Genomic DNA, 21,250 nt, shown 5'->3' on the forward strand with positions numbered 1-21,250 from the left:
TTTGCTTATAAAAATAAATGAAACGGCAAACCGTTAAGAATAAGCGCGCATGCGCTACCAACTAAATGAGATTCATTAATTATTTATAAAAACAAATTATGAGCAATAATAAAACAATCATGATGCAACAGTTTGCGAAACTTGCCGGCTTGCCTGCTATTTACGCCACAGGCCACTTGAATGTGTTGAGGCAAGTCTGTGCGAGTCGCGTTTTTCCTACTTCCCTTGCACATACATATTTGGCCTTGGTCTCTTGACTGCCACTGCGCGATTTGATGCAGAATCACATTACAAAACTTGTTTACTGGCAATTTTCTTACAAAATTTCAACGATTTTTGAAGTCGGAAGGGTGACTCCCTGTGTTGCCACGTTGATGAATGTTGTGCGAGTACATTAAAGGGCATATCGCAATTACCTTTAATTTGGGCTTATAAGCTGCCGCGAGAAATGCGCGGGCAGTGCCTGTAAATTGGGAAGAGTTTTATGAACAGTTCTATTACTTTTAGCTGGAAAATTAAGTCGGTTGATGGCAATTATAGCGGAAATTAGAAAAATGCAGTATGCAGATTTTAATGCTCTCGGAGGAATATATCAAATATCTTTTTACTGTTTAGAATATAGGAGTAAAATTACATAAACTAGGTATGATTTTTTTATTCTGAGGGGGCTAGATATAGAACGCATTATGTCATAGTGAGCTGTACTTGTTTCGAAATAAAAATACGAGCACCAATACAAATACAAACACGAACACGAATATATTAAAGATACGAATGCAAATAAGATTATGAATGCGAATATGGATGTGGAAATTAATACGAATACGAATACGAATACGAATACGAATACGAATAGGAATACAAATACGACTATCAGAGAAGGCCCAAAGCAGCTTTTCGTGGATTACAAAGATGCATTTGACAATACAATAAGAAATCACCTGTATGTTACAATGACTGAATTCTGCAGGATGACCCTAACAAACACCACCAGCGCAGTTAGAATTGGCAAAGATATTTCTGAGGCGTTTGAAACGAAGCGAAATGCGATCTCTTATTATGCAATTTTTACAATTTGATTATGGAGAAAACTATTCGCTCTGCCAACATCGACATCTCCAGAACTATTTTCTATAAAAGTGATATCGACATTTTTGGCATAAGTCTGTGGGCATTCAGTGCAACTTTCTCCAATATTTGAAAAAGTTTCCCGAACCTTAAACCAAAAAGTCTACGCGTGTTGAAGAAGGTTGCTATTGACAATTACGAGTTGAGCGTAGTCAACAACTCCTACGATCCAATATTAGTACCAACAATAACGTCAGCTAAAAGATCCAGCGAAGAATAACTCTTGCCCACGGGCGCTACTTAAATCTGGATAAGCAATTGAAGAGAAGAGCCTTTTCTCCGCGCACGTAAAAAACGCCCTCTCAATCAGTCATTCTCCCGGTCGTACTGTATGGTGCTGAGTTCTGTGCATTGACGAACACCGATGAGCGGTTATTAAGAGGTTTCGAAGTAAAAAGTCTTCGCAATATCTATTATGATCCAAATTGCGTTAGTGATGCATTCAGAATAAGTTGAAACCACGAGCTGTACGCCAACATCGGCGTAGTGAAGCGCATTAAAATTCAGCGGCTGCGCTGGCCAAGCCACGTTGAACGTTTTTTCGAAATGTACTGATAGAACTCCCAAAGAAGGACGTCTTCATTGAAAGATGGAAAGTCCAATTTGACGACGACTTGACCACCCTTGGTTTTTCTAACTGGCGTCAACGCGCGCAATGTAGAGGTGATTGGCGTAACATTTTGGTAGCGACCAAGACCGATCTTGGGTTATAGTTGCCAGCTAAGTAAGTAATCTTTTTACAACATTTGGTTATTTTTTACGAGAAATTTTTCGATAATTTTAAGAAAAATATTGCTCATTGCATAACAGCAGTTTGTCAAATCAAGGTTTTAAATTTTTTGTAAAACTCGCCAAAAATTGGCAAAATTTAAATTTTAAAAATTAAACTAAAAATTGCTATAAAAATTTCAAAATTTTTTTTTACAATATTTGGAAAACTTCTAAGTACACAGTTTTATAGCCCATTAAATTTTAGTCTAATAAAAAGGAAGTTTAAAGTCGCTCAAAATTCGCGTTGAAAGTTGACAATTTTTTATGCAATTTATATAATGTTTTTGATATAAAGCACTCGTTTTGTGTTTTTTTTTGTTTTTTTTGTCTGGACAACTAGCAAGTGCAGCACTCAGACCTTAATTAAGTCCATTGTACTACACTTGGATTCCCTTTTAATTTTCTTTAAATCTACCCGATCTCCGAAGAAATCTGAGTAGATCATGTGGGGCCAAGGAGCCCCATACACATCAGTGCCAAAGACCTCAAAACTGATTCGAGCGAAGGCGGGGCAGACACACAGAAAGTGGTCCGCCGTCTCATCCTCCTCTTCACAGGCTGGGCAGAGTACACTGTCTGAGATGCCCAACCTTTCCATGTGCTTTGCCCTACGCTTGAAACACAGATGCATGCATTCCAAGAGCAAAGTGCAGTTTTGTCCCGCTGGATTCCACGTAGACCCCAGCGCCGGAGCCATGCTCGGTCCTGCAGCCATCCGTAAAAATGCGAAAACAGTGTTTGCCGGGCTCATTTTCTGAGTCTTCCCACTAGAGAGAGTCTACTCATTCTGACCACTGATGCATAGGGGATAATGGGTTTTATCATAGCCGTGTAGATCCATAGGACCTTGCTAGGATAGAGACCCCACGTTTTCCCAAAGACACCTTTGCACTGCCAGAAAGCTGTCAGCGCTTTGGATGCCTTTGTTTCAACGTGTGATTTCCATAGGAGCTTACTATCGAGGATTACCCCAAGATATTTCATTTCCTTGGATAGCTGGATTGTGACTCCTTTTAGCTTTGGCAGAACGAGTCCATCAAGCTTCCACCTTCTGGTATAGACGACAATACCAGTCTTGGCGGGATTTGCCAATAGCCCATTCGCACAGCACCAAGTGTCAATCCGATCCAGAGTTTTCTGCACTTTCCTGCAGATGTTCATAAGCGAAGGGCCTGTTACCAAGCAAGCAACATCGTCCGCACATGCTTGTGCGTAGACTCCCGAATCGTTTAACGTGGTGAGCAGAGGATCGATTACCATGCACCAGAGCAATGGAGATAGCACACCGCCTTGGGGGCAGCCTCTATTAACCCCAGATGACACCAGCAGATCTTCCTCTGCTCGCACCGAAACGATTGTTTGGGCCAGCATCGAACGAATCCAATTTACTAGCACCCGGTCTACGCCGTGCCTACTAGCAGAGTTACACATACTGTCAAAAGTGGCATTATCAAACGCCCCCTCTATGTATAAAACGATGCCCATAGCATAGTCCCTCCTGTCGATGGCCAGCTCTACCCTAGCAACAAGGTTTTGCAGTGCCGACTCGCAGGAGTTTCCACTCTGATAGGCATGCACTCGTTCGCGAGTCTTTATATCGAATAAAATACTCAAAATTATATGAAAAACAGAAGAAAAAAAAACTTTTTGATACTACTTTTAATGAAAGGATAGCTAGATGATGCTACAAAGCATATTATACGTAATTTTTTAATATTGTAATAGGAAAAGTGATCGCATCTAATTGAGTGCATATAAGTATTCTTTTATTTCATTTATTTATCTAAAAGAGCAACAGTTATTAATAACTACTCCACTTACGAAATAAGCACTGGCTGCCAGGGTCTACGGCTTATGGTATCTTATGCTAGAGTAATAATAAAGATAAGTAACTATACACCATCGGAGGGGTTTCAAGAGGATGGGAGAGGATAGTTGAGGAAGTCTTAGAAGATTAGTGGGAAGTGTGAGTTTGAGTGGAGTATAACTTAACGGGTTGGGTATGTAATGCTGTATGATACAATATTCTGTTTACAAAATGCTGTATACAAAATTCTGTATTTCAGAATTCTGTATTATAGAATTCTGTATAGGAAATTCTGTATTGCCGAAATGCTGTATTGACGAAATTCTGTATTGACGAAATTTTGTATTGACAAAATTCTGTATTGACGAAATGCTGTAAGTAAATGATAAGAAATTCAACAAATTTTATAAAAAAAGTGCGCACTTTTTTTCTTCAGTTTCTATAGAATCCACCGTATTTTTGCGTAGAACTCCTTTTCGCGTGGACGGCCTTCGGCCGCGCTTCAAAAAAATAGCCCCCATCAGTCCAACTCCGGCTACGCAATCCACCGTATTTTTGCGTAGAACTTTTTTTTTCGTTGACTTTTGTCAACACAAAATTTTTTCAATACAGAATTTTGTTAATATAATACAGAATTTCGTCACTGCAGAATTTCGTCAGTACAGAATTTCGTCAGTACAGAATTTCGTCAATACACAATTTTGTCAATACAGAATTTTTTTAAGACAGTACAGAATTTTGTTTTTACAGAATTTTGTAAATACAGAATTTTGTCACTGCAGAATTTTGTTACGTTAATTTACAGTATTTCGTCCGAAAAGAATTTTGATATACAGCATTTTGTAGGGGTCCCTAACTTAACACGTTCGCGGACGTGAAAGCTATAGCATTCATTTTTATAGTGATGCAAAATGACGTGGATGCTACAGCATTAAAATTTTAAAGCCAAGTTTTGTTCATTTAATTTCATGTAACTTTAAGTTTTTGTAATTAATATACATTTTAAAGTAATGACCACTTGATTCATTAAGCACTTTCATGTAACAGTTAAAATACGATGTTCTAACTACTCTTATTATATAGGTATAATCAGATTTAGGATATTACAACTAGTTTCAAAAATAATTGCCTATCTATTTTTGCAGCTCCCTGAAATTTTTAGTGTCCGCGAGCGTGTTAATATATAGTTTTCGCAAAAAGTTAAAGTTTCAATTTGGTGTGCTTAATAAATTTACAAATTAAGTTAATGCTATTGTCATCTGTGTTGTTGAGTAGCTTCGAAAGTTCAAGGTTAGGATGAATTGCATTTCTAGTGCATTCCAATCCTGGGCAGGTATCGAGGAGGTGTGTTGTCGTGTAGTCGTTTGAGTTGCAGTACGGGCAGTCTGGTTTGGCTGTGCCGGTTGGATGTGCACATGGGTGGCTATAGTGTGACCTATTCGAAGATGTGTAAATATATTGAGGTCATGAGAAGACATGTGCGTAGGATATATGGGTTTGATACTAATAGGATTTTACTTTTTGTAGTGCTGTTGGTAATTAATCCATTGGCTATTGTACGTTTCCTGAAGAGATTTTCGTATAATTTTCCGAATATCTTTAATGATAAAATGTGCATTGAAGTGAAGGGATTCTTGAGCGGCTTCTTTGGCTCTGTTATTTGCGCTCTCGTTGCTTTGTATTCCGGTATGACCCTGAACCCACATGATCCTTATGGAATTTTTTTTTAATAAGATATTATTTCGGATTTCCGGGATTCATGGGATTTCGTTCGAATGGTTCAATAGAGCGTCCATGACAGATTTACTACCGCTGCAAATGATGAATTTGCCGCCTTTGTCGGAAGCATAAATACCGCTTCAAGCAAGGCAGCTGCTTCCGCTAAGCAGTACTGAGCAGTAGAAAGGTAAAGTACCGACTGAGATTGTGACACCAAGCTGGTTTGTGACTACACACGATGTACTGGTGCCTGTTTTAGATCCGTCTGCATAAATGAACTCCCATTCGTTTTTTAAAGGAGCATCGATTTCATTGCAATGTTACATGTATTCATTTAGAGGAGCTGGACTCTTTGGGAAATTTTAGCATATCCGCGATAAAAATAGCTTTTGAATTCAAACCTGGTGGGAAAACTGGAATTGGTGGCAAAATCGCGGCTGCTATGACATTAAGTTTGTGCATTAGTTCCACACAACGTTGTATGGGGCACGGTTTGCGGCTATTTTTATATTGTTGCTTCGCTGAGTTTACCAGTCCAAGTAATATTTTATTTCTGCAGTGAAAAAACCTGGGTAGGAGCATTATTGTGTTGCGCTTGACTCTGTGTGATATGTCCGGTAATCCGGCTTCTGCAAGAACAGCTTTTGTTGGCGATGTCGGAAACGCGCGGAAGCTGCCGTGTGGCTGCCGCATGGTTGGGAACATTTAATAGTTTGATGTTTTGCTTAGCATAATGTCCGTAAATACAAAGTCCAAAATCGATTTTGGATAACAGTAGGACCTTTGTTACTTTAGCAAGTGTCTGTGGTATATAAGCATATTTTCCCGTTGATCCTAGGTGGAACATAGAACCTGTTTTTATACGAAAATTGAACTATAACTTATGAAACATAAAAACAAATTATTTGTAACAATTAACGCTGGCCTGCGTTTTTTAAATAAAATATAAATTTTTCGTACTAAAACATTCCCAACTAAAAGTTTAATTAAACAAAAATACCATTCATAGTATTTTACTTAAGTAAATATTAATATGTTTTTTAATACTGTGGCTTTGCTGTAATCGTTCCACAATTCGTAGAGTTCTTTGAAGTTTCGTAAGCGTACATAATTTATAGCTCACGCGCCAAAATTTCTTGAATGTAGGCTACGGATTCATGTACATCACATCTTTATTTTGATTTCGATAAAGTTTTATCACCTAGCCCACGTAACGAGACACACACACAGCTGTAGCCTTTCACTTAAAGCCAAACAACAACATCCTGTTTCTAAGATAAAGAGTGAACGCAATATTTGCCAACCCTCAGCAGCCGCAGAAGTAGCCGCCAAACAAAGTACCTTAGTTTAAACAGGTGGCATAGCAATACAACAAATAGTTGCCACGGCAACAATCCTCCAGTAAAACCACTGAAAAGTAAATAAACTGTGCCACAAAGTGTAGTCACAGCACCAAAGTTTGACCTGCCAAGTGCTAAAGAGTAACGCACTGCTGCTATACCTCTTGCTGGCTGCCGGCCGCCGGGTCGTATAAGTAACGCGTATGTTGCACTTTGTTGTGCAGAAGAACTTCGTTGTGTACCCGCGTCCTGCACAGAAAAACGTAAAATACAAACGGCACTCTCCAAACACGCCAACATACACGCACACTTACAAATACAAATACGCAAACAGCAAAAGCGCTGCAACGGTAGTTGGAGTTACAGAGTTCGCGATATGCACACTTCTGGCCCCTTTTGCAGGCTACTGTTGTTATTATTGATGATTTTTTTCTTGTTGCTATATTTTATTTTTATTGTTGCTACTGCAACCGAAATGCGCGCCATGCGGAAACTCAAATGAAATGTGCGGTTAGTGAACTGAATGCAATGGAAGCGAAAGTAAAGAAGCAAAAACAATTTAGCGCAAGCAGCGAACTCCCTGCGGATGCAGCGGCAGAGAAAAGCTTTTTGTGGAAAACACAACTCAAACAAAACGCGTGGGGAGGGTACAACATCAGTTGTGGCAGTATAGTGGCATGGGGACCACCCCATAAGCGCGCCCGCCACCCCACTTACAATGTTGTTATTTTCCAATTTGTTCACTTAAATTTTTTATTATGTATGCGCAACCACATCTGTTTGTGTGCGTGTGTGTGTGTGTGTGTGAATATTATAGTGTATTTAAATAGTATGCTTGACGCTGTGCTTTATTTTTATATTTTTCGTGCTTCACTTCTTATTATTTTTTCCATGCCTTTTTAGTATTTTAATTTTACACTTTGTGCGCATTTTTATGCGGTTGCTTTTGCTTTTAGCTGAAAGCGAAGAAAAATTGCTTAAATGGCCGCACAAAATAAAAAACAGGGGAAAAGCAGAAACGTGCACAAACATTTCACTAACGGCCTGGCAAATGTGGCGCGACGCATTTTCGCATTTTGCACTCCGCCGGAGCGTAGGTAATGTGGGTAATGAAAAATGTATAAAGGTTATTGGACATCAAGGCGAAATAATAACAAGGAAATTTGTGAAAAGGATTTATAATCCTTTTTAAGAATTATGTCACAATAAGGAAATTTAATATTCTTCACTTGCGCTTTAGACATTGGAAAATTAAGTTTGTGGAAAGGTGGAAATTTCGCGCTTCGTGAAACAAAATATTAAATGGCGAAAGCTATTTTCCACTGGAAATAGTCTGCGGCTCAAGCGAGTGATGGCGGAGGGAAACAACGAACAGGAAAGATCAGAAAGATACCAAATCAAATCTACTGAAGCTTAAGGATTTTAAGAAATTTAATAAAATTAATTTAAATAACAGTAATTTAGTAGTTTAAGTTTTCAATGCAAATACTACTATTTTGTATTTAAATACTGTTTAAGTGAGTGCGTTAAATTTTCTTTACGCCTGTAAGTACACAGCAGGTTGTCATTTTTCTTTGTCCATTGTAAATTAATTTTTTTTTAAGATCCGGCAATGCCAGAACCTCCTACGAAGGTCATTGCTTTGTTTGTGACAAGATCGAACTTGTCGTTTCGTGAAGCTGCAAAAGTTTAACGGCAAATGAAAGCACGCGCTTCGAGGACGATTACGTGCAGAAGACCAAAAATTCCGGAGAACATTCAAAAAATCGCCGCTGTCTTTGTCACACAAGGAAAAATACTAGCATGGTTTAGGTAAATTCATAAGGGAATTAGGCAAATCTAATTTGGACGGATGAGTATGATTTTTTGCGGATAAGTGTATAACTCAGCCCTGGTGCACTACTGATAATCGACAACTTCAACGAACTGTTAAGAATCCAGTTAAGATTAATTTTTGAGGCTGCTACTCCAAAAGAGAATTTGGCCATTTATTTGTGTTTACCGCGAATTTGAATGCAGTCTCGCTAAATACAATTTACCAACAAGCATTATTGCCAACAGCTGCGAATATTTTTCGAAGAAGTAGCCAACCTTGGCTTTTACAAGAATAAAACGATGCCAAGCATTGACGCCGTCGTTGTGTAGAGCGAAAACAGCAAAATAGGATTGAGCTGTTGGATTGGCCTTCGCAGTCGCCTGATGCAAGCCCTGTTCAAAATGTTTAAAATAAAGGGCCGATGTTGAATTTCAACCACACCTATAGGTCAAGTTTTTTCTACATTTCGTTTGACATTTTTCAATTTCAGACTAACTCAATTTGAACCATACAAAGACACCCAATCGAGCAACGTGTTAAAGTTATTCAGGCTTATTATGAAAACGGGCGTTCAAATCAAAGTGCATATCGCGCACTTCGTGAAGAAAATCATCTTCAGTGTTGAGGCACATTTTCACCTCAGTGGATTCGTCAATAAGCAGAATTGCCGCATTTGGGCGAATGATAATCCAAGAGTGATTGCCGAAAAACCAATGCACCCACAAAGAGTAACTGTTTGCTGCGGTTTATAGGCCGGCGGCATCATTGGGCCGTATTTCCTCCAAAAGTCAGGCAGTTACTGTGATTAGTGTTCGCTATCGTGAGATGACAACGAACTTTTTATGGCCCAAATTGGAAGATATGGCTGTGCACGGCATGTGGTTTCAATAGGATGGTGCCACTTGTCACACAGCTAATGAAACAATGGCTCTTTTGCGCGAAAAATTTGATGTCCGAATAATCTCACATCGCGGCGATGTCAATTGGCCGCCAAGATCATGTGATTTGACACTGATGGACTTCTTTCTTTGGGGTTATTTGAAAGAAAAGGTGTACGTCGATAAGCCAGCAACAATTCAAGAGCTAAAGGATGAGATAATTCGGCACATTAACGGCAGAGAACCTCAATTATGCTTCAGCGTCATCGAAAAATTTTATTTTATTCAAAATCAACACCAACTTTTGAAACTTAACCACCCTGTAGTTAAGCAAAAACTCAAACAAAAACCAATATGGGAGGTCAAACAGTTTTCAAGTTCAATGCAGCTGATCCCAACTTGCGCAGAAACTAACACAAAGTATGACTTTCAGATTTGCATCCATTATAGCTTATGGTGATAACTACATATACATTTTGTTGAATATTTATTTATTTTAATAATCCACAGTAAAAATTACCTTACAGACTAGGCAAAATGCAAAGAAAAAAAGTCAAATTCGGCAACGAAAAAATTGGCAATCAATACAAGTTCAGTATTAAGATACTCAATTTAATTTTTTATGAAATTAGGCTCACATAAAGGGAACTCAAGCAGGCTGGAAATAAATAAAGAGTTATAGTCTCAAAGGGCGCGAGCGAAGGTGTATTCCTTACAAATTTAGTCTTAAGTTTTTCCCCATAAAAAGGGTAGAAATTGCAAAGACTTCTTTGTGGAAGGTTATTCGATCAAATAGAACTAGATTGGCGATGATGCCATTAACAGCACTGAATGAAAATGAAAGGGTTGCCCTTCTCTTTCCCAAAGCTTCTAAATTATTTTAGAATTAGCCGAGAATTATAGAATGGAATAAGGAACTCAAATCGTAGGGAACGTAATGTCTGCTTAAGAAGTATTTTTTGAACGCACTCAATTCCATTTGTCGAAAGTTGGTTCTAAGGCCTCCAAATGATATGATGACTCTAAGTGAGAAAAAACAAGAGCCGTAAACAGCAGTTTATTGGCATATGGAAAAGAAAATTCAGATGTATTGCGATGAATTCAGCATAACACCATATACGATGTTGAAAGCATAAAATATGTAAACATACTGAAGGAAAATTTTGTATTGAATAAAACTCCGAGCTCCTTTAACGCTTACACTTTGTAACATATTATTAGAAATGCTATAGGATGTTTTAAAATGTAATGACCCTTCAAAAATGTTAAATGAAAAAAAAATTTGAGTATTCAAAGGCAGAAACGACTGCATGATTATCGGTGAAGATTGTTAAGGGAGTCGAATTGAAGCCTCTGAGCATTTACTGAGTCTTTGATACATAAGAAAATCCATGAAGAGCAAGAAATTCGAAAAAGTAGCACACTTTCTTATGTCATTGATAAAAATCACAAAAATGAGTGGCCCTAAGATGCTCCTTTTGGGGACACCTGAACTAGGGAACAAAGTTGCTCGACAAAACTCCATCAATTTTTACCACACACTGTCTGTCCGTAAAATATAACTTAGGCCATTAGAGAAAGGTGGAGTGAAATCAAGCTAACTTGTTTACTAGAATCTCGTGCGATACTTTGACAAGTGCCTTAGAGTAAGTACGAATGCAATCAGCTTGAAGTTCTTTGGGAAACCATGACACACAGAAGATACAGAAAAATTAGTAGCTGTGGAGCGGCCAGTTACAAAATTATGTTGATTTGGGATAATTAAAGGATTAACTGAAAAAAAAATCGGTTCCTTTGCAATACATGCAAACAGTGGAGAGATGCCTGATAGCTTGGAAATCGTTTTTTCCTACCGTTTTAAAAAAATTTTTGATGAATGGAAACTTCCAAACATTTAAGAAAGAGCCCATAGATAAAGATTTACTTAAAAATAATCTCAAGACGAATTGCCAACGCTGGACAATCATTAAGCAAAGTAGCTAAAAGCCCATCAGCATCTGTATGTGATGAAGGTTTGAGAAAAAGAAACCTCTTGAAAATGTCGTTAGATGAACTAGAGATAAATTCCAAAATGACTTCAGATTAGCCTTTATCTTCCAGTCAGTATTAAGTATATTGAAAAGCAGATTATTTAAGAGCTTAATTTCATTTGAAAATCCTTTTTTTTATGAAAATTACTGATTACTATCAGATAGACTGATGTTATAAAATCAGTTATAAGATCCAAAGCTGATTGGGATCGCTGGGAACTCAATATATATCATTCTATATTACCACCGCTTCTAACAAAAAATCAACTTGGCCTTCAGTGAAAATTGTCTCCAAGTCCGTTGGAGCAAAGTAATGACTGCTTATATGCCGGCTCTTTCTCAATTTTTCATATCTTCATTTACTTTTCCTGTTCTTTATCGATCTTCTTCAACACCGAATATTTCAAAATGATAACTGGCAGCAGTGAACTGCTTTTTCTAGATTTCGCACCACTAGAAATAAAATGCTTAGCTGGGCATCGGATATTTTAGCAGAGATTCTCCATTTGGTTTATGGCTCGAGTATTTAATTCAGTAAAGCATAAGCTGAATAGAATTTATTTTCAACAGCAATTGTAATTTGTAGAAATTGCAAAGTGTTTTGGTAAATTGAAAAAGCAAACCGCACACTAAATGTTTAAATTCGCAGAGCAACATAAATGAATTTGGCAGAGCTGATGCGATGCATAAATATGAATTTATCTACTTATGTGCATTGCAAACTTTGCTAAAGTCTGCGGAAGAAATTTCATATGATAAGAACATGCATACAACAATAAAAAAAACACAAACACAGCAGCAACAACAATCACAAAAAAGCAGATTTATTGTGTTTGCTTATACGTGCCAGAATAAATGAAATTTTCACAAAATACTGTTTTCGGAAATTACGACAACAATTGCTGACGATGCGGCAGCCAGACTGTTATTGCAGATTATAATATTGCACATCGAAAAACTATTTTGAGCGTTTCAAAGCATATCATACGCAAATTGTCTGCTACGTACGTAAATTCTTCTCATGCTCACAACAACTACACACAGACACACACACAGGCGCACAACCAGCCAACCATTTTGCTAATCAATAGCTAGCAAATAAAGCTCATACTAATAAATGCAAAATAGTTTAGTGCTGAAAACAATAAGCTTTTGTTTCATATTTGGCTCTGTTAGTCTGCTTTTCATAAGCCACTCAGCCGTCGTTGCATAGATTTGGGCGCCTTCAAGTGTGCGCATGTATGGGCATGTATGTTAATTTCATTCACCATTGTTTGCCTGCATTGCTTTTGCGTTTAAGTGGTTTTGCACAATCGCCTACACCTATACCACTCACTCTAAACATTTATTAGTAAAGATCTGAATGCAATAATCATTGTGAAAGATATCTGCAGTAATTCGGTTGGTGGAGCCAATTATTTGAGTCGCAGTGTGTGTGTGTTTGCTGTCCAGGGCAACAACATGCGCGCACATATGCACTAAAGTTGGCAGGTCTAAGCTGTGTGTGGCATAATTACAGCAAAAGCTGAGAACAACCAACAAACCAAAACAAATGCAGTATTGGAAGCCGGCGCAGGGCCAGGTGCTGGTGTTGGTGCAGGTGCGTGTGTATGCGTATGATGGCAGCGTGCGACCGTAAAAGTTATGCAGGAAAAACTTCATATGTGCGTGAAACTAAACATTGTACACAGCAACGCTGCATACTCGGTCTGTATGGCCTCGCTGAACAACGGGCACTCCATCCCTGAAGTGAGTATCTGAAAGCACTGCAAAATACGCTTCGACAGCTGTTACGACCAAACCTTGCCATGAAAAACATTTTCCACGCATGGATTTTGTTTGGTCTGGAAACAGATGGAAGTTCTTAGTGGCCAAATTTGGTGAATTCGGTGGAAGCTCCAACAATTCGAAGTTTCATTCAGGGATTTTAGTCATTGTCAAAAAGCTCTTGTGACTCGGTGCATTGTCGTGATGAGAAAGAATTTTTTTCTTGCACAAACTGAGTATTTTTTCACGAGGTTTTTCCTTGACTAAAATATTACAATAATATTCAGCAAATATTTTTTTACCAGTTTTTGAGTAATCCACGACAAAATTCCTTTCGCTACACCTTCTTGAACGATTTGTGGGGCCAAAGAACCAGGTTCGTATGACTCCTTAGCCTCTTTTTTTGACTTAGAATCATAGTGATAGAGCTCTGAGGGCCTCTTATAGCTTTGGACTCCCCAAAAGACGTGACGATATAAGGCTGGCAGAATGTGGTGCGATATCCGCGGATAATATCTGCATTTTCACTGACAGCCAGGCGGCGATAAAGTCACTCACAAAGCAGTCGATAACCTTCAAGATAACCATGAAATGCAGCACATTTCTTAACGAGGAGGCTGCATTACTTCGCCCAAACATACATTACATGGGTTCCTGGTGGCCGCCACAGCCGCTTGAGTTGTTACGTGACCATTATTCGTAAGTACATAGGTTCGAAACTTCGCGCACGTAACACCAATTGCTAGAAAAAGTAATTTCTAACGGCGATCACTCCTTGGCAGACAATGCAAGCCTCCGAATGTATTTTTGACATGAGAAAGCTTCTCATAAAAAACCATCATCTTAGTCGTTCATCTGAGGGGCATTGAGAGGGATTGCAATACTGTCTTAAGCGCCATCTATACAATTTTTGGTCGTTGGTGCAATTATCATCTAAAGTGAGCTCATTCGAATTATTTTTAATTTTTCTTAACTTTTTTGAAAAAGAACCCACCTGCAAAACCACTTGATAACTGAGGCTGAAACTATTCTTCTTATGTGGTGCTAAAATTGTGTGTCGGTTTTGGCCGAATTTAAAATAGTGCACCAGTTGTGCGCTCGCTGAGGGCAGTTAGAAATCTCGAGTGCTGAAAGAACCGGCAGCACTTGGCTTTTCTCAACGGAAATGTGGTCTTTCTCGTTTTCCTTTTTGGGGTACTATGTCGTAGACACACCTGGCTGGAAAGTCTTCGTTCATACGGGTGTCATGGCCAAGTCAGCGTAGCTTAGGTAGGTAGATGAAATGGTTGAAGTGCCAGTCTGGCACTCCTCAAGTAGCACTGAAGCGCCGTTTTGATACCTTTATGAGACCACCAACAGGCAGATATTTACAGCCAGCCAGAGCTGTTGATATAATGGCGAAGATTGATGGGATTTCCGTTGACGCACTGCTCCGGACTGTCGGAGAAAAGAGCACCCAGTGATCATAATCGTCTAGTTGCCAAACCGGGACATTTACAGAGAAAGTGCTCAACAAAGAGACAACGGGACATTTACAGGGAAAGTGCTCCTTCTCTGAAAGGACACCACAGCTTCTGCAATGGGGATTAAGTGGTAACCCTAGCTTTTCTGCATGTGTGGCGATCGTACAGTGATCGCTAAAAACAGCTATGACTTTGAAAATGGAACTGCGAGGAGTTCAAAGGACTTTCTGAGTCCTTCGTATATTGTACTGGATAAATGGAGCTCCATCTTTTCTGTGCTTTATTGAGAAATAATTTATGCAGTTCCCCTTCAACAACTGTAGGGGGATGCCGATGATCGGGTAGGAGGTCTCTGAAGCCAATTCAGTCCAATTCCTGGCAAACTCACAGCAATTTCATTTTTCTCTATGTTCCCATGTCCTGGAACCCAGACCAGAGAAATGTTACCTGCACACCCAAGAGATTTGATCCCCTCCTTACAGAAGTTTTTCTTCTTCTAATTTCGTCAGCTTAGCTTCTTCGATTTTACATGCTTAACTATGTCCATGTCTCCATATGGCTAATACAGCTCGTTGTTCTGGTGCACAGAGTCTTTACTGAGACAAAATAGGCATAGCGTTAGTACCCTAATTTCAATTATAACGGAGCACTGCTCAATTAGTATTGCGAGGAGTCAAATCCGCTCGTTAGGAGAGAGTATTTGTAAGTCTTCATGCTCTAGTAGGTACGAGCCCAGGCTGCATTGTCTCCTGAGACCTAATGCTTCACAATTGGTGAATAATATTGGATAAGTGCTGGATAGTCCTATTAAATTGAAATACTTAATGCTCCACAGAGTAAACTGAGGTCCTATTGTCTAGAGCAGATTTTGCTTTCTTGGTATTAAAGTGCAGGAACTCTTTTCTCTGGTTATTATTTGGAACCATGTTTTTGGGTTTCTATTACACGTTTTTTTTTTTTTGTTAAAGCCAAAGAATGGAGTTGGTCCAATAAAAGGCCCGTCCGCCTTTTTTTGGCATAAAAGTCTGCCTTCTCGTAACGAGGATGTGAGAACAAAATGGCGCGGAAGTGCTAGTTGGATTCTGGATGAATCACCAGTTAAACCAACCAACCTGCTTTCTCCTTTCCTTCATGTCCCTCATATACTGGTACCCAAATTAGAGAAACCTTATTAAGAGTCGCCAATTCGTTGAGTGCATTGTTACACTCTGTAAGGACTTAAAAGGGATTTTCAAACTTTGAGGACTGACTGACTGCCCCCTGTTGGGTGCGATTTCCACTGATTCCATTACGGCGCAAAACCTCGCATCGGCCGATTATGCATCCATGGCACTCTTCTGCTCTGTCTTTACTTAGACAGTTCCTTAATCAGTTGGAAAATCTCAGCATTGTGGACACCAGCGATCTTCTGTAGTTTATGTTGGTTTTAGGAGAGTTTAGAACAAGTTCGCCTTGTGAGTCTCCGTGAGTCTCATAGTGGACTACTGCAATTTAAACTAACCAACCGTATTTTTATCTAATCAATTTTCATTTTTTGTATATAATTATAATATTACTTCGCTGTAAACACCTACACACAAACATGTGACAGAAAATGGTGGAAACATTTTTCACTTGAAACATTTACCCTTCAGAAAAATATCAGTTGCTTGCCAGCAACAGCAAGGATATTTACGAAGGAGTGTAAAATTATTTGATTGCTTTTGTTATTATTACATTTTCGCAGCAGCTGTAGCAGTAGCGGGGGTGGTGCGCATCAAGAGTCTCTCAATTGCTGTCCCGCCTTGTTTATTTGTGTGCTTCATTTTCGTATTTTACGAGCTACGCATTGTTGTTGTTGTTTCTCTTATTTTCTTAAGTGTTTTTATTCGCCCTGAAGCGGCGAAAATTTGATTGCGTATCAAGCGTTGGGGAAGCAAATGCCAAAAGGAGCAAATCAAAAAGAGCAAAGGGACCGCGCTGACACCGAAACAAAAGACCCAAGTCAAACACAAATTAATAGCAAAGAACAGAGTGAAAAAAAAAATAAAACACGGAGAGGCACTGACAGCTACAAGATGAAAGAAAATGCATAAACAAGGAAACCAATAGCAAAAACTAAGAAAAAAAATGTATAAATAAAGCAGAAAATATTTAAGTGAAATTACGAGAAACAAATACAAACAAGTGAAAAGAAGTGGCAAGGCGAACGGTTTTGAAATATAATAAGGCAAGAAAAAACTTCGTAATTGGTATTATAACATTAAAGGGATAATATTTAAAATATTTTCGCATTTTCATTGCCCTTCCGCCTTTTTTTTCTGTTTTTCTCCTCATTTATTTATTTTTATTTTGGACGCTTGCGCCTTTTTGTGGCAACTTCTGCCAGATAAAAATTTGCTTATCATGTAGCTGCTGCTGCTATTGTTGTTGTTGTTGTCTGTTGCCGCCATTGTCCCGCTCATTCTGTTATAATTTACACTTTGGTAAAATGGTTTATGAAAGGAAATTTAATGAAGTCGTTTGAGATTTTCAATCTGAGGAGCTCATTTTTATTTAATTTTTTCCTTTTTATTTTCTCAACTTTTTCCAAGCCAGGCGTCAACGACAGAAAAAAGCGCAAAATCAAAATGTTGAAGAGTGTAACGAAAAATACGCAACAACAATAAATTACGAAGAAAAGGCGCATAATGGCTTTGAAAACTGTAAGCGGACACCGGTGGGTAATAACAACAATTACAACAAAAACAAAGAAATAAATAAATAAAAGCAGTAGCTTTAAGTATTTGCTGGAATCTCAGAGCAATCAAGCAGCATTAGCTGCATAGCTGGAAAAGGGTATTTCGTCTCTTATCGCTAACGAACAATCAGCGAGCGCTGAGAATTGAAAAAACAAGTACATAAGTCGCGTGATAAAGGTGGAAAATTAAATTTCTCAAGATGGAAAATAATGTGCATGACAGCGGTTATCGCAAGCATATCGCCGTGACGCGACATCGCTCGCAAGAAGGTTGGTTGCCAAGTAACACAACAAGTCCACAAACGCCAACGCCAGTCTGGCTGCGCAACAGGAGGCATACAGCGCGGGTTCTACACCAACAACATTGCGCAATAATAAGTATTTCGGTCACACTCGCAGCAACATTGAATTACTTTTTGTTTGTATGTGGCACGCCCACAACTTTGCTATACAGAAGGTCACAATATTTTCACCGTCTCCGTTGAAGTTTTAAAGACTAAATCTGTCACGCAAAAGAGCGATTGTTTACACTTATCAGCAGACGGCATATGGGAACACTGAGCGAAAAAGGTGCACAGATTATTTGAACTTGAAGGTTACCAAACTTTTTTGTGTGAAACTGAAGGTCACCCTGATTCATAGTAGTTTTAGATGGCATACATTTTTATGGCTTCTGATACAGTATTGTTAGTAAAGCTTGTTTAGTAAAGGGTTAGACACCTCTGTGAAGAATATTTTTTGTTGGAATTTTTAATTTACCTAAAACAATTTGAACCCTTCAGTTACATTCAAAAGAATTTACACATGTGATATTCGGGTCACGAAACGACCTTACCTGTGTTTTGCTTAGATATCAGTATAAAAGTTTATAATTTTAATAGAAGTTTTTAAAATTCATTAGTTTTATTGATTATTAAGCTGTTATATATACATATTTAAATACATTAGATACATTTTTTTTAATTTGAATGCTCCAAACAATAGGTTTTTGAAACCGTAACCGTTGAACGATGTTGTGGGCACACAGGTTTTTTGCAAACCGTGCAACTTTCGTACGTTTTGCGACGTATTGAGCTAGGGCAAACAGCACAGGTGGCTCGCTGACAAGGTTTTCTTTTTTCGGAACAGTTCCTGCCGAAGAGCTTGGTTGCTCTGCGTCCGCTCTCATATTGCATACAATATCTGCTGACGGTTGAGTTCTTGGTAGCGTTTTTCTGCGTTCAATTTCCCCATGAACAAGGTCTAAGCCAAGATTTTCGAGGAAAAGTCTACGTTTATATGTTTTTGCAGCATTCCACGAAGGATTAATTTCTGTCCATAATACAAAGGCATTCAACGCTGAGATATCTACGATGTTTGCAAAAATTGCCACATGCCTGCGATTAGTTTGTCTCTTGCATGTATATGTTTCTACAAGTTGATCAATTGCATCCACTCCAGATTTTGTAGAGCTTTAGAAATTGATGATATCTGGCAACTTTTTTGGATGGTTTTCCATAACGCTTTTATCATGGTGCAAGGTACTTAAAACAGTCACCATCTGATATTTTTTGGGTATGTATTGCACAAAGGGTAACTGAGCCATTAAAGAAATGTCGACTGCTTAGCACTGGTAGACTCCTTAACTCCACTTTACTACCACAAACCGGTAAAAATCGCGTATTACTCCTTACGGTGCCTACCAAAGTAATTCGTTTCTTCAATAACTCCAGTGCCAAATCCCGAGCAGTAAAAAAGTTGTCGGTTGCAATATTCCGCCCGTCATACCCACTAACGAGATCCAACACAACGCGCTGGCCTTGGTTCCGTTCCGGTGGAGCGGAAGCTGACTCCTTCCCTAAATACATTTCGAAATTAAGGCAAAATTTTGTACACACATCCGCAGCTACCCATGCTTTCATTCCATATTAACTTGGTTTACTTGGCATGTAAACTAAAAAGGGGTATCTGCCCCTAAAAGGAATTAAACGCGCGTCTACTGTAATATTTTCGTATGGAACAAAAAGTAGCGGTAAATTAGCCACCCACTTCTCATACAAATCGCAAATCGGAGCAAGTTTGTCGTTCATTCTTTGAGCCCTTCGAAACCTGCCAAGTGACACAAGTGTTGCACGGAATAATGGTCGGCCGTGCACTTCATCCCAGAAGCTTCGATTACTTTCTCCGTGTGAACGATATACTCCTGTAAAAAATACATTTATGTCTTCATTTTAGCCATAAATACGGAAAATTATATTGATTTAACTACCTGCTAAAATTAAAATACCCAAATACGCATCGAGTTCTATCTCATCTATTTTTTTATATCCAGCTCCAATTTTTTTTTCGCCCTCTATATTGCTGAATTGTATTATAATTTACTTTAGTTGATATGTAAAGCATTGATCGAAAGATTCCTTGATAGTAGAAATACGATGTACTGCATATGCAGTAACTCCCTGTCTTCCGTGGATTATATTTTCTATTCTGGCCCTGCAACTATTGTGCCCAACTGGTTTCATTGACCACTCAATAGCTCTATCCTTGCAATAATACGAGTACATAGGAACACTGCTTTCATTTTCCAATGCAGGTACTATATCTTCATCGTTATCAGAATCTAAATATTCGTCAGAAGATCCTTCTGATTCAAATTGTTCCACTATATAATCTTCATCGCCATCTTCACTACACTCATCAAAATCCTCATCATTGTCAATAATATGCTCTATTTGGCTTTGAGTCAGACGATTTGCCCTCTAAACCAAATTTTCATAAATAAACATACCAATAATATTTAAATATTATATTAAAAAAATACTTACAGAAGCTTCGAATCTTTCCATTTTTATAAGAATTTAACAAATACAAGCTTTTGCAGCAAAAAGCTAACCACAAAAAAGTCGCGAAATATACACTTTATATCTAAAACAGCTGATGGTCACCGAATGACCCGAAGGTGCGCGCACGTAAGTTTTGATGTTACCACCTGTTTATTAAATCAAAATCTTTTTTTTTAATGCTTTTTCTATTGGATTTATGTCAATACACAAAGTCATGAAAGGAAATTGTGAAATGTTGTTAATATTAGCAGATACGAATATGATGAAATTCAACAAAAAAAGGTCATGAAATGACCGGAATGTAACAGAAGGGTTAAGGAATGCCTGCGTTTTTCGCACTCCAAAATTGTCTGGCAACTTAAGTGCATGGATCACCCAAAGCAGAGTGAAGTATTTAAAGAGAAAATTTTCACCAATGCCTTTATGTACTCTTATGTCGCTACTCAGGCACAAGTAAATATTTTTAGCGGTTAAATCTTATATTTAGACCAGTTAAGGTCTCCCGTCTCAAGAAACAATTTATATTTGGTCAGTGAACTCTTAGGCTGTCACCAAAAGAAAAATATGGAGAGAGAGAGGCTGTTGCATTTTGTTTGATTTAAAACTAGGCAAAGTTAAAGCGCTTGCCTTTTCTATTTAATTTTCTGGGAAATTTCAATCATTTTCAGATCAACTATTTTTTAAAGAAAACTTAGCTAGTATGATGAATAAACATCTCCTGACTTTTCTAACTCTTCTTGACCGTCTTAAGCATTTGCCACTGTTGGCCAATGTGAAAATTGAAAAAAAAAATGTTTCATTTCTGTTTCTCAAATCGTATCTCTTTGAGACATTTCAGGCTTATTGTGTTAATAATTGCTTTGCTCAATGTCATGTCCGTAGTTAACGGTATACCGTAGGGTTTTGTGGTTGGTCCTCTATTTTTTGTATCACATAGATATTAATGACCTTCGTGACATATTTAATCTCTGTGATATTCATACCCATGCC

The sequence above is a fragment of the Anastrepha ludens genome, chromosome 5, assembly GCF_028408465.1.
Source record: "Anastrepha ludens isolate Willacy chromosome 5, idAnaLude1.1, whole genome shotgun sequence".
In the NCBI taxonomy this organism is placed as follows: domain Eukaryota; kingdom Metazoa; phylum Arthropoda; class Insecta; order Diptera; family Tephritidae; genus Anastrepha; species Anastrepha ludens.